Source organism: Eublepharis macularius, chromosome 2, assembly GCF_028583425.1.
Source record: "Eublepharis macularius isolate TG4126 chromosome 2, MPM_Emac_v1.0, whole genome shotgun sequence".
Classification (NCBI taxonomy): Eukaryota; Metazoa; Chordata; class Lepidosauria; order Squamata; family Eublepharidae; genus Eublepharis; species Eublepharis macularius.
In genome coordinates, this window is record NC_072791.1 from 130,948,928 (window position 1) to 130,964,518 (window position 15,591).

General features: G+C 40.8%; 1 protein-coding gene across 2 annotated transcripts in view; it reads right to left on the minus strand.

Annotated features, from left to right (window-relative positions):
• The window catches only part of PTPN5 (protein tyrosine phosphatase non-receptor type 5), a 159,969-nt gene that overhangs the window by 66,777 nt on the left and 77,601 nt on the right, over positions 1–15,591 (minus strand). For both annotated transcript variants that reach the window (XM_054972784.1, XM_054972785.1), the window contains exon 4: positions 3,606–3,696. The gene's annotated coding sequence lies outside the window, so the exon portion shown is untranslated. The remainder of the gene's footprint in view (positions 1–3,605; positions 3,697–15,591) is intronic.

Sequence of the window (15,591 nt, forward strand, 5' to 3'; positions counted from 1 at the left end):
AATGGCAGCTTGATCCTCTCAGTAACCCCTGGAACTAATGTATAAGACTTGGGGGGGGGGAAGAAACGGAAGTAAGAGTAGTTAGTTTTGCCAGAGTTTCCCTCTTAGACTTCTACAAGTATGATAGACTACTGGAAGGGAATCCCTGATGGGATTATTCCTGATTCTAGGGAGGATGCTCTCCAACCCCTTAATCCTTAAGGGAGAAGACTCCAGGATCCTCATCACCCTAGGGAGCCTTCTAGGATACAGCTCCTGAGGAAGACCTGCTAGAGCATTTTCCCTTCTTTTAACAGCTCCCCTTTCTTAGCTGAGGGAGAAAACTGATAGCTCAGGGTTCTCAGGTTGAAGGCTTAACCAAGATATATGCTCTTAATGGCCCCTGCCTCCTCGTTAATCTGGGGGGGGCACCCCTTTACCTATCTGGAGTCAGACCCCCACACTGGAATGCTTTTCTTGCCCATCTGAGAGTCTAGCTACTAGACTATTTGTTGGTGTGCCTTCAGGACCGCTCTGAATTCCTTATTTCCATCCTGGGCCATACCAGTTTGTTTGTTAAATAGTAACTACGGCTGCGACTATGTAAATAGGGGGCATGTAATTTCTTTCCCCTTAGTGGTGGAAAATGTCATCCAGTTATTGTTGCCTCTGCAACACTGGTCTTTTTTGGAGATCTCCCATCCAATTGCTAACCAAAGCCAACCCTGCTGAAGGTACTGAGATCTGATGAGATCTGGCTTGCCTGGACTAACCAAGTCAGGGGCTGTGATAAGCTCAGAATTATCATTATTATCCCAGAACTGCTAGGTAATTGAGACTGGTTTACCCAAGGTCAGCCACTGAGTTCAAGCAATTATGGGACTCGAACCAGAAGGGTAATGATTCATGGCCCAGCACTTAACCACATTATTACAGCAACTCACTTCAGGCTTCCTTGCCTGGTGGATGCAAACCCCAGACCTTCTCCCTTTCACTAGTCTCTTGAGAGGCCCGGGAGTAGGCCGAGGCCTGGGAGTTGAGCAAGTCTAGGCCGCAGGCCTGCATTCTCTGAGGCCTGGGAGGAGGCTAGGCCTGCCTTTGCTGACATATCACCAGCAGAAAATTTTCCAGGCATTCTTGCCTGATGGGTCCAGGCCCTTGGGCTTTTTCTCTTTCATTGGCCTGTTGAGAGGCCTAGAAGGGGCTGAGGCCTGGGAGTTTGGAAAGTCTAGGCCACAGGCTTACACTCTTCGAGGTCTGTGAGGTGGTTAGGCCAGCCTTTGCTGACATTTTGCCATCAGAAATTTTCCCACGAAAAGGAGAAATGAAAGTGAAAGTGCACCTCACAAGTCCCAGCTGAAAGGAAAGAGAAACTTTTATTTAGGGTGAGCTGGCTCTGAGGCTTCTGCTACTCTTTTCTTCTCCTCCCTTCCTTTCGCGGCCCCCATTTCTCACAGGATCAGTCTTACCATGGTTCAGTTGGGGCTGCCAAGGTTGGAGCAGGTCCTCTGCTGCTGCTGGAGGCTGTTCCTTCCAAGCTTAAGGGAGTTCCTGATAATATCGGTCTCTACAACAGGCTACCGCAGACTCAAACACCTCACCCTCTGGCCACCTGAGAGGAGGTTTCTCCCAACCCAAAGGTGGGGAATTTTGGTGCAGTTTGCGGTTGTGGCCGTGTAACCTAGGAGAACCTAGGGACCTCCAGCTCTAATGTTCACCATTGCTCCAAGCAAAATGGGGGTGGGGTAGGTGGTAGGGCCTTTCCTTTCTCCTGCGAGTTCCACACTGTCTGTGGCCTTGGCCTCCCTGAGTACTGGAATTACAGGTGCACGCCGCCACACCCGGCTCATCTCTGGCAGTTCCTTCTTCACCAGGATCACTGCACTCTGCAGAGTGTTGCTGAAGATGTCCTGTTCGGATGGCAGGGCCAGAAAGACTGGTGATTCCAGGGACAAGCCCCTCCCCTCCGGGATCAAAATCAGCTGACTGACCCTACATTCGGAGAGGAGGAGCTATATCTCAAAAGGACTGCCCCACTCCTAGGACCACCGGAGAATATACAGGTATGCTCCGTAGGTGCAGAGAATCTCACTACTTTCCCCCATGGTTCTAGAGAAAATCTTTTAATTCCTACAGGCAGTGTTTGCTAAGGGCTCAGAAATAATCAAAGAGTGGACTTCCAGAATGAGACAGTGAAAGCACGAGAGGGGAGTTTTATGAGCTCCCGGTCGTGACCTTCCTGGTTCCTTGGGAGCTGAGAGATCGGACCCCCAAGCCCTCCCCCTGGAGAGGGGAGGCAGGCTGGAACAAGGTAGAAGAGCTTAGGGGGACTGGCGAACCTCCTGAAGCCCAGATACCGGTTCTGAAGCGAGGACCAAAGAAGGAGCCATCATGGCTACTTAACTGTGAACCCGGGAGTCCAACAGGCTGAAAAAAAACTACAGCAAATCAAGCAGATTCTTAACAAGACAGATAAAAAGAAACAATTCTAACAGAACTTAATTGACCCCACAGCCTTCCATCAAGTAAGTGGGCAGATTTTTGGTTTTACAGGGCAATTTAGCCCAACTACGCACAGCTCCTCGAGCAAGCTGGGAGGGTCAGAGACGGGGGAGAATGACTCTCTCAGCAACTGCTGGACTACTATAGATCTTTGAATAATCAACCAAAATAAAGCTTTTTACCACTTTCTGAAATGGCTTCTTGGCAAGAAGAGATACTTGCTTGTTTGCAAGAAATGTCTAAAACAATGACAGACTTACTAATTAAAGCTGATGCAATATTTGGTGTGGAAAAGGATAAAGGGATTACAAGAGATCACAATCCAGAAAAAATTTCTGGAGGGACAGACTTAACTGAAAGGAAAATCGAGCCAATTGAGGGGAAAGTCAATCTGCGACACACTTTGGAAAATGGACGATCTTACCAGGATGTCCCCTTCAAGACACAAAACTTTAGTAAAGAAAAGGCGGGGCCACGAATCAGACCTGCACGGAGAGAAACAGACATCCCAACACAGAAAGGGGAGAAAAGAATGCAGCGGATCTTAAAACAGAAAACAAGCAGAGGAGAAACTACATTCATACTGATCTCCTTCAGAAATGGCTGGAAGACAAGGGAATCTACCTTTGGTGGCCCAGATCGATTAGGGATTAGATGTATTACGTCTCACGAAGAAAGAAGAAAAAAGCAGATCTGCATGGAAAGAATCAAGCATGCCAATACTGAAAGGGGAAAGAGGGATTAAGGACTGGATGTACCACTGGATGTACCTTCTCAAAATATAAACTGGCTAAGCTAAATGACCACCTGCTCTTCTTAACCTTAAGAGTATGAAAATCCAAGTAAATAAGTCCAGATGGTCAAAATAAAATAGATGAAGGAGTTACTATCTTTAAAAGATAAAATTGTGTTTTACCTATATAGTTATGTGATCACTCTAGTCTTATCAATATGAAAACCCAAGCAAATAGTTTTGGCTAGAACAAAATAGATTTGTTTTCAAACTAAATATTGATTTGGCCTCTATACCCTTACTATTATGCAAATACAAGCAGACAAGTTTGGAAGGCATGGCCAGAACAGATATAAGAAAGAGAGGAAATCAATATAAAAATTGTTCTTACCTTTATGTTGATGTATATTACTGTCCTGCTGATATTGTATGTTTTGCTACATCCACCTCCCACTCCTAGAATGATTATGGATCTAAGATCCCTGAGTAAAAGGTAAAAGAGGTGAAATGTGATCTATCTGTAATATGCACAAAAGAAAAAATTACTAGAAATATAAGCTACAGAGTAAGTGGATTAAAAAATATAGAAATTAATAAAAGGGAATCTTGAAGGTATATGGGGCACTAATTACATATATAATGGCTTTTTATATCTAGATGGATGATTATGTGTCTTGTATGTGAATCTCATAAATGCTTATGGCCTGCTGTAACCCCTCCCTATATATTATAAAAACCCAATAATTTTTTTTTTAAAAAAAGAAATAATCAGAGTCTGTCATGGCTCAAGTATTTCTACATCAGTAGAAAAGTTTGGGGCCATCTAGGGAAACAGACAATAAGGCTAGCCTTCTCACATATATGAAGAATTTCAATTGATCATGATGCTTCTGCCCTCTGCCGAGGCTCCTATGCCAATATCCTCAAATGCTGACTTCACTTCCTCAGACGTAGAGGTGGGTACGGACAGGGGAAAACCCACAGGCTGTTGGGCTGTGGTCCATCACATTTCATGGACCATGGACTTTTCATGGGCCTGCACCAGTTTGCAGACTGGTTTGTGGGTCCGTGCCCACCAGTCAGCTGGAGCAAGGGGAGGGGTGACACTGGGAGTGCTTTAACCCCCCATGCCTGGATTCATGGATAATGGACCAACGGACTGGCCCCAAAGTCGTGGGGTTCAAGGAAAACGGGCGTTCCACGTCCCACTGGTTCGCGAACGCTGAACCAGGCTGATTCGTTTGAAATTTTGGTCCGTTTTCCAGTCCGTGTCCACCTCTACTCAGAAGCGTTCAGATCTTTGGATCTTGTCTTCACCTCCAAACTAGTCCCACAGAAAACATAACATCTCTGCCTCAGAAAAGAACACCCCTTCAGCTGACTTCATCAACCAAAGGCCTTACAACACACACCTTTCTGCCCCAAAATGCTCCAAACCAGAGCTGAAGCAACACTCACTGACTGAGAACCTCTGGCTCTTACAATGCACTGACTGAGATGCTGGCATTGGGTTTCTACTGCATAATCTACCCTCCTGGTTGCAAACCAAACCCAGCAGTCCATCTTATTTTCAGTTATTTCTTAGGCTGACCTCTTCACCCCGATCAACTACTCTAACAAATGAGCATGGGAGACTAAGATTTTCAGCAGTCTGGGGCTTCTGTGCTTTGCCTAGTTCCCTAACAGGCCCATAGTTTTTAGTTTCCATTGTTTCTGTAGAGTACTGGAGAGAAAGGCAGATTAAAAATATCACAATGAAGATTTTTTTAAAAAATCACTCCAAGCACATAAATTAAGTTATCCTTTGGCACAGATTTTGCAGAATCCCCTGCCAGAGACCCAGTGGATTGAATTTTGTAAACCAAAATAAAATGAAACAGAACTTTCATATAAGGTTGGTTTCAAAACAGTACAAGTGGAAATCTAGATTAGGGTCCCATAAGACCAACTAGATTTCCAGGGTATAAGCTTTCGACAGTCAAAGCTCCCTTCATCTATATGCCTCTCTGCAAATCTATTTGTAGTACAGTGGTAGAAGTTCTCAGAATCTGCATGAGATGTAATATAGGGAGGCATCAATGAAAACTAGGGGTTTCCCCTTCCATGAGTAGAAGAAGCCCTTTGAATAAAAAACATAGTTTGTTGAGTATTCAAAGCACACATGTCCTTCACTATACATACAATTTCTTTGGTAATAGATACAAGTTTAAAATATGGACACTCTACTGAGAACATTTTCTCTTTATTAGGGTCCTTTGGCAATAGATATTTCAGTAACTTAAAGCCCCGTTAAACTTTATTATTTTCATTTAAAAATACATAAAAATATGAAATATCATGTCAAATGTTCCTGAGCAAAAAGAAAATCCAAATCCTAAGTGAGATAATCCTAAATGGATAGTCCAGGTGAGCCTGATCTAGTCATATCTCAGAAACTAAACTGGGTTTCCTTGGTAATTGGATGGGAGACCTTCAGCGAAGACCAGAGTTGCAGCGGCAGGCAATGGCAAACCACCTCTGTTAATCTCCTGCCATGAAAACCCCACCAGGGGTTCCCTTAATGAGCTATGACTTAAGGGCACACTCCACCTCCAAGTGAGATAATATACAGAATATTAGTTTTCTTTACACCCACATATAATTAGCATTTGCTGTCTTACAGCTGGGATTTCATTTCAAGGCTTCCCTTTTGGCTTTCTACAAGCCTCTCTTTCCTTTTGAACAATTACTAATCGCTGATTATTGCTGAACAATGAGGGTTTTTTTAAAGGCTAAAACACATGTACTTATTTTACAGCACTCAACTTGGTAATTTTTTCCCAACTCATGGGAATAATTTGGAGCTTTATTTATTATTTTTTCATTTTTTAGACCACATCTTACTTGAAACGAGGCTCAAAGCAATTTACAACATTAAAATCTACAGTAAATGTTATATATAAAAAAACCTAAAAAGGTTTGTAGAAAAGAGCTTTATAGAAAACCTAAGAATCAATCTCAGCTCAGCTGTTTCTACTGCATCAATTGTGTAGCCTCTCGACCCTGAAATTGGAAAAGAACACAAAAGCTCTGTAATTCTACAGCTAGAATGAAAAACTATGTATGTATGCACTCTCTTCGTGAATACATGACAAAGTTGTACAACGAATCATCGTTAGGGAGTATGGGAAAAGATGTGAATCAAGGAGGGGACAGGGAGTGGAGAAAAATCAGAAATAAGCAGGGTTTTTTAAAAGGCTGGTTGTTGTTGTTTTTACTTTTTCAATAATAATGGAAATTTTAGTCAAATTCTGCTTAAGGCAAGAGTTTTCACAGTATAGATTGAAAACGTCCAATGAAAAAGTGGAAAATCTGGGGGAAACACTGAAAAAGTCCTATGATTTCTACTCCTTTGGAAGGAAAAGTGAAATGAGGAAAATGAAAGACAAGGTTTGCTCAACGTGTAGTATGAACATTTTTATGTAATAAAATCTAAAGCACTAGATAATTCCTATGAATATTAGTTTAGTTTAGTTTATTGTTATTACGATCCAGGATCAGAATTTGCATCAGCATATACAGTAGTATCTAACAAATACACTGATTACATGTCTAAGCATATCTAGAAAGCTGGGCAATATATTTAAATACATAAAATTGTTAGATATTGGTTAAAATTTCTTAAGGGAGTTATGGTAATCTATCTAATTAAACTAATCAAGGTGCAGGATCTTACTACTTCAGCAGGGGTTTCATTACAACAAATTGCTAAGGATAGCAGAATAAAATTAACTATAAAAGTACATTAGTTTTAAGATTACCCATGTCTAAAAATTCAATACATCAATGTGTTAAAATAGATAAAATAATTAAAATCTTAATTAAAATTTCTAGTAAAAGTAATAGTGTTCTGTCTGATTATACTAGCCAAAGCACAGAACCTTGCGACCTTAGCAATAATTTCTTTACAGGAATCAGTTAAAAGGAGGGCAGAATAAGACTGACTTGATCTGCCTGGGTAGGCAGCAATAACCGGTAAGATATACTTGGTTCGGATCTCCTGATAGAACTTACAGTATAAAAGGACATGGTCTATTGTCTCTACCTGCCCGGATTGACAAGGGCATAGGCGATTTGCATATGGAATATGAGCATATCTCCCCTCCAAGACAGCGGATGAAAGGGCATTAAAATGTGCTAAGGTGAAAGCTCTGCGGTGTTTTGGGAACTGCAATAAAAAGAGATAGCTAAGTGGGGTAAAATTTTGTTTTCTATCCTATGAATATTATATTTTGTTTATATGTAAATTAAACAAAAATTATATGTAAATTTAATTTAAAATTATATGTAAATTTAAAATTATATGTAAATAATTATATTAATAATATAATTATATTATTATGTAAAATAATTTTGGCAACAATTAATATGGGTTAATGTGTGTTTAATGATACATCATTATTCAATGTTTTCAATTGTATAAAGTCAATATCCAAGTATGCCAATAGTTGTATATATTGTGATTTGAGTGTTTCTGGCCAAATAATAACTTCTTTTGTTTACTACGGTATTTGTCTTCTACTTTCAACTTTTTTTCCCTGGCTCTGATAGAACCGAAATTAAGATTCATGTACTACAACAACATAGGGTGCAGCAATTTTCAACTCACGAATTGAGTATACTTACAATTTTTCTCATAGAAAATGAAAACTTTCTACTTTAAATTCCATAAATAGGCTAAATAGACTAACAGTGCAATCCTATGGAGAGTTACTCCAGTCTAAGCCCATAGAAGTCAATGGCCTTAGACTGGAGTAACTCTCCATAGGATTGCACTGAAAGTTATAAATGAGGCATTTACAGTGCAATCCTATGCAGAGTTACACCAGTCTAAGCCCATTGAAGTCAATGGCCTTAGGCTGGAGTAACTCTCCATAGGATTGCACTGTTAGAGAGCAATCCAAAACAGGTCTGCTCAGAAATAAGCCTTGTTTTATTCAGTGGGGGTTAATCCCAGGAAAGTGTTCTTAGATTATTAAACCAGTAAAAGTAATTTAGATTTGATAGGAAAGTAAATATTTTAAAATTTGTTTTTATTCATTTTATTATTGCATTTATTTTGTAAGACTCATTGAGTTCCTGCAAGGTAGAAAGTTAGCTAATAAATGTTTTTATTGATGATGATGATGATCATGATGATTTTACATAAAATTTGTGCCCCCCCTTATTTAAAAAAATATTTTTTCCGATGGTTTCAAAATTTTCTGAGAGTTTACATTTCTAGATATAGTACAAATGCAAACCTCAATGTTCAAGGTCAAGCTGTGAAGTAAAAATAGAATGGTAGAAAATAAAATACAAAGTAGGTATTTTTGTCCTTTGGTACGTGGGGTTATTCTCTTTCCTGTAGATCATAAAATTAGGGCCATTGCCAGACTTAAGCAATTTTAGAGCTTTCATGACTCTCTAACAATAGATCTTTGAGTTCAAGGATTAACAGGACTATTCTGGAAGGGGCTTAGTACCACATATGTAAACATGTGTCGCTTTCACCACATGAAATAAATGACTATGGCATGTTTGTGATTATGCAGAATATCATGAAAAAACAAAAGCTCATATTTTCCAAAACGATTACATTTGGATATCACAATAAATGAGACTTGATTAAAACATCTAAATGCTTGTGAATTCTAAATGAGGATTTGAAATTGCAGTTTGTGCCCAGGATGTTAAATGTGCTAAGTACTATCTGTAGCTTTTTGGTGCATTTAAATTTGGAAATCTAGTTTATTCATTAGTGCTTCAATTCTCAGTAATACATCGATACAGTGTTGACTACAGAAAGCAGACATACCTAGTTACTCCAACAGCAGCCATCCATCAAGGTACATCCCTTCTCTTGATCCCTCTCCTGCTACTGATGACTCACCAAGCAGGATTGTGGGAGTGGCTGGCGCAAAAGATCTTGCTTAATCTCAACAGAAATTATTGTTCATACCTCAGCTACTATTGAATTATTCTCCCCATAAAGCGTGTCCTGTATCAAACTCCTTTTATTGATTTATTAATTTATTTTATTGATTTATTCACAAAATTTACATTCTGCCTTTATGCCCAGTCAGGGTCACCAAGGTGACCAACAATTAAAAACAATCACCTTACTCAAGAATGGTACATTCAAGACTGTTCAATAATTATTCAAATCTCCTGGGTCCAGAGTAAGTTTCTTTAGTAGTGAACAAACCACAGCCAGCTTCAATGCTGGGGCAACTGACACACACACACACTCAGACTACACCACTACAGATTTAAGCAGCCTGGAACAGCAAAGGTTAGACATGCAGGTGGTAGGTTTCAAACAATCAAAGATCCTACCCACATCCTCAGACTCAATACACTTAAAAGAATCCCAAACAACTAGACAAGTTGGCACCAGGTACAATCTGACCTTGTCACTGCTAATACAGAGCTGAAGTCAGTATGGATATATGAGATTTTATTTGTAATGTGTCAAGCAAAATGGTCACAGCAAACCACCACCTCCTAACAAGCCAGACCCAGATAGGCCTCTGATGATCCAGAACAGCTCTACTGGCCTACACTGTACATTCAATAGCAGTGGGGAAAGTATTGTATCTTTGCCACCATTAGCACCATGAGTGAGATTTAAAAGGATTGTTGGATTTGTCCCAAGTCTTCCTCCACTGTCATCACCCCTTTTTCATTATCTGCAGCTCCTCAGTAAACCAAGGGGCTACTTGAGCTCTTGAGGTCTACTGTAAATCAGTCACTAATTCAGGGCACCTATCCTTGACTCCTCAAACAGATGGTTGTCCACCCACTACTTAAAAAACCATCCCAAGACAAAAATGTCATGACCAATTATTGTCCCATCTCCAATCTGTCTTGCCCTTTCTAGGCAAAGTGATTGGGAGAGTAGTAACTGATCAACTCCAGGTCTTCTTGGATAAATCTGGTGCTTTGGACCCATTTCAGTTGGGATTCAGGCCCGGCTATGGGACAGAGACTGTTCTGACTGCTCTGGTGGCATTAGTTGATGATCTCTGCCTGAACATAGACAAAGCTCATGCTTCTTTGTTGCTCTTCCTGGACCTATCTGCTGCCTTTGATACAGTAAACCGTGCCATCTTGTTGAGGTGCGTGGAGGCAGAAGTGGTATCAAGGGATGTGCCTTAGAATGGTTTAAATAGTTTCTCTCGTAACAGACTCAAAAGGTAGCTTGTTGGGGATCAACTATCTGCAGAATGGGAATTCCACAGGGTGCAATCTCATCCTCCATGTTGTTCAACCTCTATGTAAAGCCTTTAGTAGAACTCGTAGCTATGGAACTGGATGCCATCAATATGTAGATGACACCCAGCTATATATATTACTATCAAAATCATTGTGAGATGCAGTTGAGATCTTAGGTTGCTGTTTGAAAGCTGTAGTCAAATGGCTGAAAGCAACCAAATTGAAACTGAACCCAGACAAGATGGAAGTGATGCTGTTTGGGAAGGCAGAGATCTTGAAGGACATCATGCTTCCCACTTTCAATGGTGTTAGTCTGATTCTTGAAGACTCAGGCAAGAGCCTAAGGGTTATACTGGATCCAGTGCTACTGCTAGAAAAGCAAATTAAGGAGGCTGCAAAAAGTGCTTTCCACAAACTCAGCCTAACCTGGAAGATGGCTCCCTACCTCAACATGGCTGATCTGGCCACCTGGATCCATGCCATGGTAACATCAAGATTTGAATACTGCAATGCACTGTGCACTGGTTTCCCCTCTCAGTTAACTTGGAGACTCCAGTTGGTGCAGAATGTTACAGCTCGGCTATTATCGAGAACTAGGAGAACCATGAATAATACTCCCATTGTACAATCACTCCATTGGCTTTCTATCAGTTACCAAGCCCAATTTAAGGTATTGGCTATCACCTACAAAACTCTTCATGCCCTTGGTCCATCTTATCTATGGAACAGCCTCTCTCCCTATATTCCACCATGGCAAATTCAATTATATGAAAGGGCCTTCTGCACATACCACCCTTCACATGGGCAAAATCAACAGCTGCCTGTACATGGGCATTCTCTGTGGCGGCCTACATGAGGAGGTTAAGAAAGTTCCCACTCTCCTGGCCTTCTGTAAACAATACAAAATCAAATTGTTCAAGAGGGCTTTTTGCTCAGATGGGAGGACTGTACTGTAAGAAAGTGGCCTCAAGAGATCTATCAGTAAAAGTATAAGGAACCCATTAATAAAGAGATAAGGAAGGACCAAAGACTTCAATATTATTTATTTAAACAATGAGGGTACATAGAATTCACTACTATTGCTGTAATTGGTAAGGGACCATAGACTACACTACTATCGCTATACGTATGATCTTACTGGGTAGTTCCTACGTTGTTTAATATATCGGTCATAAAATTTGACTATGCTCTATTTCAACATTGTTAAAATCTTTAAACCTTTCTTTTCATTCTTTCTCTTTAAATCTTGCAAATTGCATGTATATACCAATTACATGTAATCCACCTTGATTCTCAGTGAGAAAGGCAGACTATAAATTACATAAATAAAATGAAATAAAATAAAAAAATCTTCCTTGATAGCTATCTGTTTTGCTGGGAAGGGCTTAACCCTATATAGAAAGAGGCAGGTGCACAGCTTCTGCCAACACAACTGCCTACTGACTCAAACAATTTAATTTTCTCCTAAGGAGCTCTCTAGTTCAGGCAGGTAGGAGATCTTATTTTTTGAAACAGAATAACGACATTCAGAGAAAAACACTGTATTCATGTAGAAAGAACACTGGACTAAAGCTTGAAGGTCACGCTGTGCTTACATTGTTGAAACAAACACCTAAAAGAGAAGTGATTTTGGATAATCAATTTAACTTAGTTAATTATTTTCTCCCCTGTAACACCACAACTCTTCTTTATATTTGAACAGAAAAAAAATTAAACACATGACTTCATTATTAAATGAATATAGGTTTCATGTTTGAAAAAGCAGTTTATGTTTAAAAAATATAAATCTAAAGCAAAACTTCTTATTTAGATCACTCCAAAACCTACAACAAGCATTGCGCTTTGCTGTAATACACCTACTGATTGCTTGTCTACCTCTTTGCTAAACAGTTTTCCAGTGTGGTTAGATCACTGCCATAATTCAGCTAAACAGATTTGCTTAAATAAACAGGCTTGTGTATTGCTTGCTGCCCAGATTGGGAACCACATCCTAATGAGGATGCAGTCCATCCATACTGTCTTGTTTTGAATGCAGTCCACATTCCAATGTGTATTTACATCTTTCCACAAGAAATTCAACTTGTTCAGGCCTTTATTTCTTTGAAACTGTCAAAATATGAAGAATGTGAATCAGCTGGGGAGGGGGCAGAGTGTACAAATATTTTTATTACTGGTTTCATTACACTTTATTATTTATTTATTACTTCTAGTCAATCTTTCTCAGTGATACTCAATGTGGATTACATAATGTAAGTCAATATGTTCTGTGGTTGGAACATCCCATAAACAATGAAGTAGGTTACAGCAACATTCAGTACACAGTAGTATAGACTGCAATGCCTATCCCTTTTCCAAAATATCTCTCTGAACCATTTTGATACAGTACAGCCCTGCTATATACATAAAAAAGCCCTCCCAATAATTCAGTTTTGAATAGTTTACAGTTCCATGAGAGTGGGATTTTTCCTAATCAGGAGGCCCTTCCACAAGGTGGGAGTCACAATAAAACATGTGCATGTGTGGACAGTTGTTGAGTTTGCCTCATTGCAGGGTGATATCTACAGAAGGCCCTGTTAAGATGAGTGAAGCTAACATGGCAGAGCATAAGAAGAGAGGTGGTCCTGTAGATATGAGGGACTAAGGCCATAGAAGGCTTTGTATATGGTAGCTAATACCTTGAATTGAGCCTGGTAACTGAGCCCAAACCACCCGCATGGAAGCCACAGAGGTGCAACACATCGCTGCGTTCCGTTAAGTACTACCTTCGACTGCGAGTTCGAGCGGGCGGGGTTGAGTGGCAGTTTAACTGGTATCATCTTTTCTGCCGCCTGAGACATACAGCAGCTGAAACAACTGGTTTCCCCTTTGTCATTATTGGTGGTCAGATGTTGCTTTCTCTCAACAGCAATGGAATATTTTTGATTCGGTTTCGTTTTCTCAGCCATGCCGGACGCTCCTCTCGGCTGGTCCGGGAGGAAACGACCGGGCACCCTGACCGGGCGGCTGACCCGCAAGGATTAGCCCCCAGGACTCCCAGGGAGGGAGCCAGGGTCCGGGACGCGGCGGGAAGAACTCCCCGAAATCAATGCGGGGGGGGGAATTGCCCGTTTGTCCCTATGGAGGCCGGCAGATGTGCGCGGCGCCTCGAGTGCCGCCGGGCAACGAGAAACGGCAAGTAAAAGAAACAGGCGGAAGCCTGTAAACAAGCGAATCCCTTCTGTTCTACAAGCGTTTGTGAAGGAGAGGTTGATCTGAAGAAGACTCGCTCTTCCCCTTCGTTGAGTTCCAGAATTTTGTTGGCGCCCCCCCCCCCCAAATGGCAGCAAAGAGGCAAAGTCCCGCTCTCGGTAAGTCAATCTCGGCTACCTTGCAGAAGGGGGAGTCGCTCGAAGAGTTGGTACGCAGGGCGGTGGTGGAAGCTATAAAACCCTTTGTTGACAAGCTGAACGAAACTGATCAAAGGGTGGGCTTAATTGAAAGCGAGGTGAAAACCATTAAGGCAGCAGCGGGGGGGGCAGAAAAGTCTGCTCAGGAAAGTGCGTCACTTGTGAAGGCTACAAAAAAGGAGCTGAAGTTGGTGGAGAACCAGCTGATCGGGCTACAGGTGGAACGAACGCAGACAATTTTGCGTCTCCAAAACGTGAAAGAGGAGGAAAATGAGGATCTGTGGGATTTGGTCTCGGAATTACTGGCGACACCCGCGAGGACGACTAAAGAAGAGGTTAAAAGCGCCATTTTGGAGGTCCGTCGGGCTTCTTCAAAATATGCAACAAAGCGACAGTTGCCTCGTGAGATCATTATTGACTTTTCATCTAAAAAGATTCGGGACACCATCCTATATAACTCATACAATGCGGATTTGGACTTTATGGGTTCGAAAGTCAAGATCTTGAAGGACGTTCCATTTCTAGTCCGGAAACGGCGTTTTAAATATAAAAAGTTTGCAGCACTTCTGAGGGACCATGGAATAAAGTACAAATGGTTATTCCCGGAAGGAATATGGTTCAGATATAAAGATCAGGCCTATAAGATATTATCAGAAGATCAACTAAAGGATTTTGAGAATAAAAACCCAGAACTCTGCTGCACCAAGAACGAAGAAAAGGAGGAGCCGGAGGGGGGGGGAGGAGGAGAGCATCGCAACAGCAGTTGCACAGAGAGAATTGCGTCCGGGACCTAGAAGGGGGAGGAAAGTTTAACCAGAATTTGAAATGTTTATTCTCTGTATGATTAACCACTCCATCATTATTTTATGGAGCTATTTTTGTATTATGACAGTATGAAGGGAAACACTGAAGTGTAGTGTTTAGTGTTTGTAGTTCATTCCTCCCCTTTTCTTTTTCCACCCCCCCCCTTTGTCCCTTTCCTCTCCCCTTTCCTTGTGATAGTTTTGTGTAGTGTTTTGTAGCTATGAAAAATAAAAAATTTATAAAAAAATAAAAAAAAAGCAATGGAATATTCACTAAACTGCTGTAGCAGCAGACAAAGCTCTGTCTAATTGACTTCAAATTTCCAAGAAGCTGAAACATTTTATCAAGACCTGTAGACTGCTTGACTACAATCAAAATGGACAGATCCAGCGGCATGAGCCGAGACGAATTTTTGAGATCAACTGCTTCAAGGTGACGGATTGTGAGTACTATAAATAGTGGAACCAGTACTGTGTTTCTAGAACAAACACATTGAATTATAAAGAGTTTTTGAAGTATCTTGGCATAAATTTGGATCAAAAAAAGAATTATGGAACGTCAAGATTCAGATTTGGAATCAAAGTGTCCAAAAGTATGGCCTGGGAGAGATTTTTAGATAAGTTTCAAGACCCTATTATATTTGATGATGGTTGGGCATCTCCTACAAGAAAACACAACAGGATTGTTTACTGGTACTGCTGAAATTGGATTTTATGAAACTGTGATTTTATTGATTTTATTTATTGCTGTATTTTACTTCTTTGTTGTAATCCACCCTGAGCCTGCTTGCAGGAAGGGCGGACTAGAAATTCAATAAATAATAATGATGATGATGGGTAGCCAATGGAGTGACTGTGGAATGGGAGTAATATGCATGTTTTGCCTAGCTCTTGATAATGACTAAGTTGCAGTGTTTTGCACTAACTTGAATCTCCAAGTTAACTTTAAGAG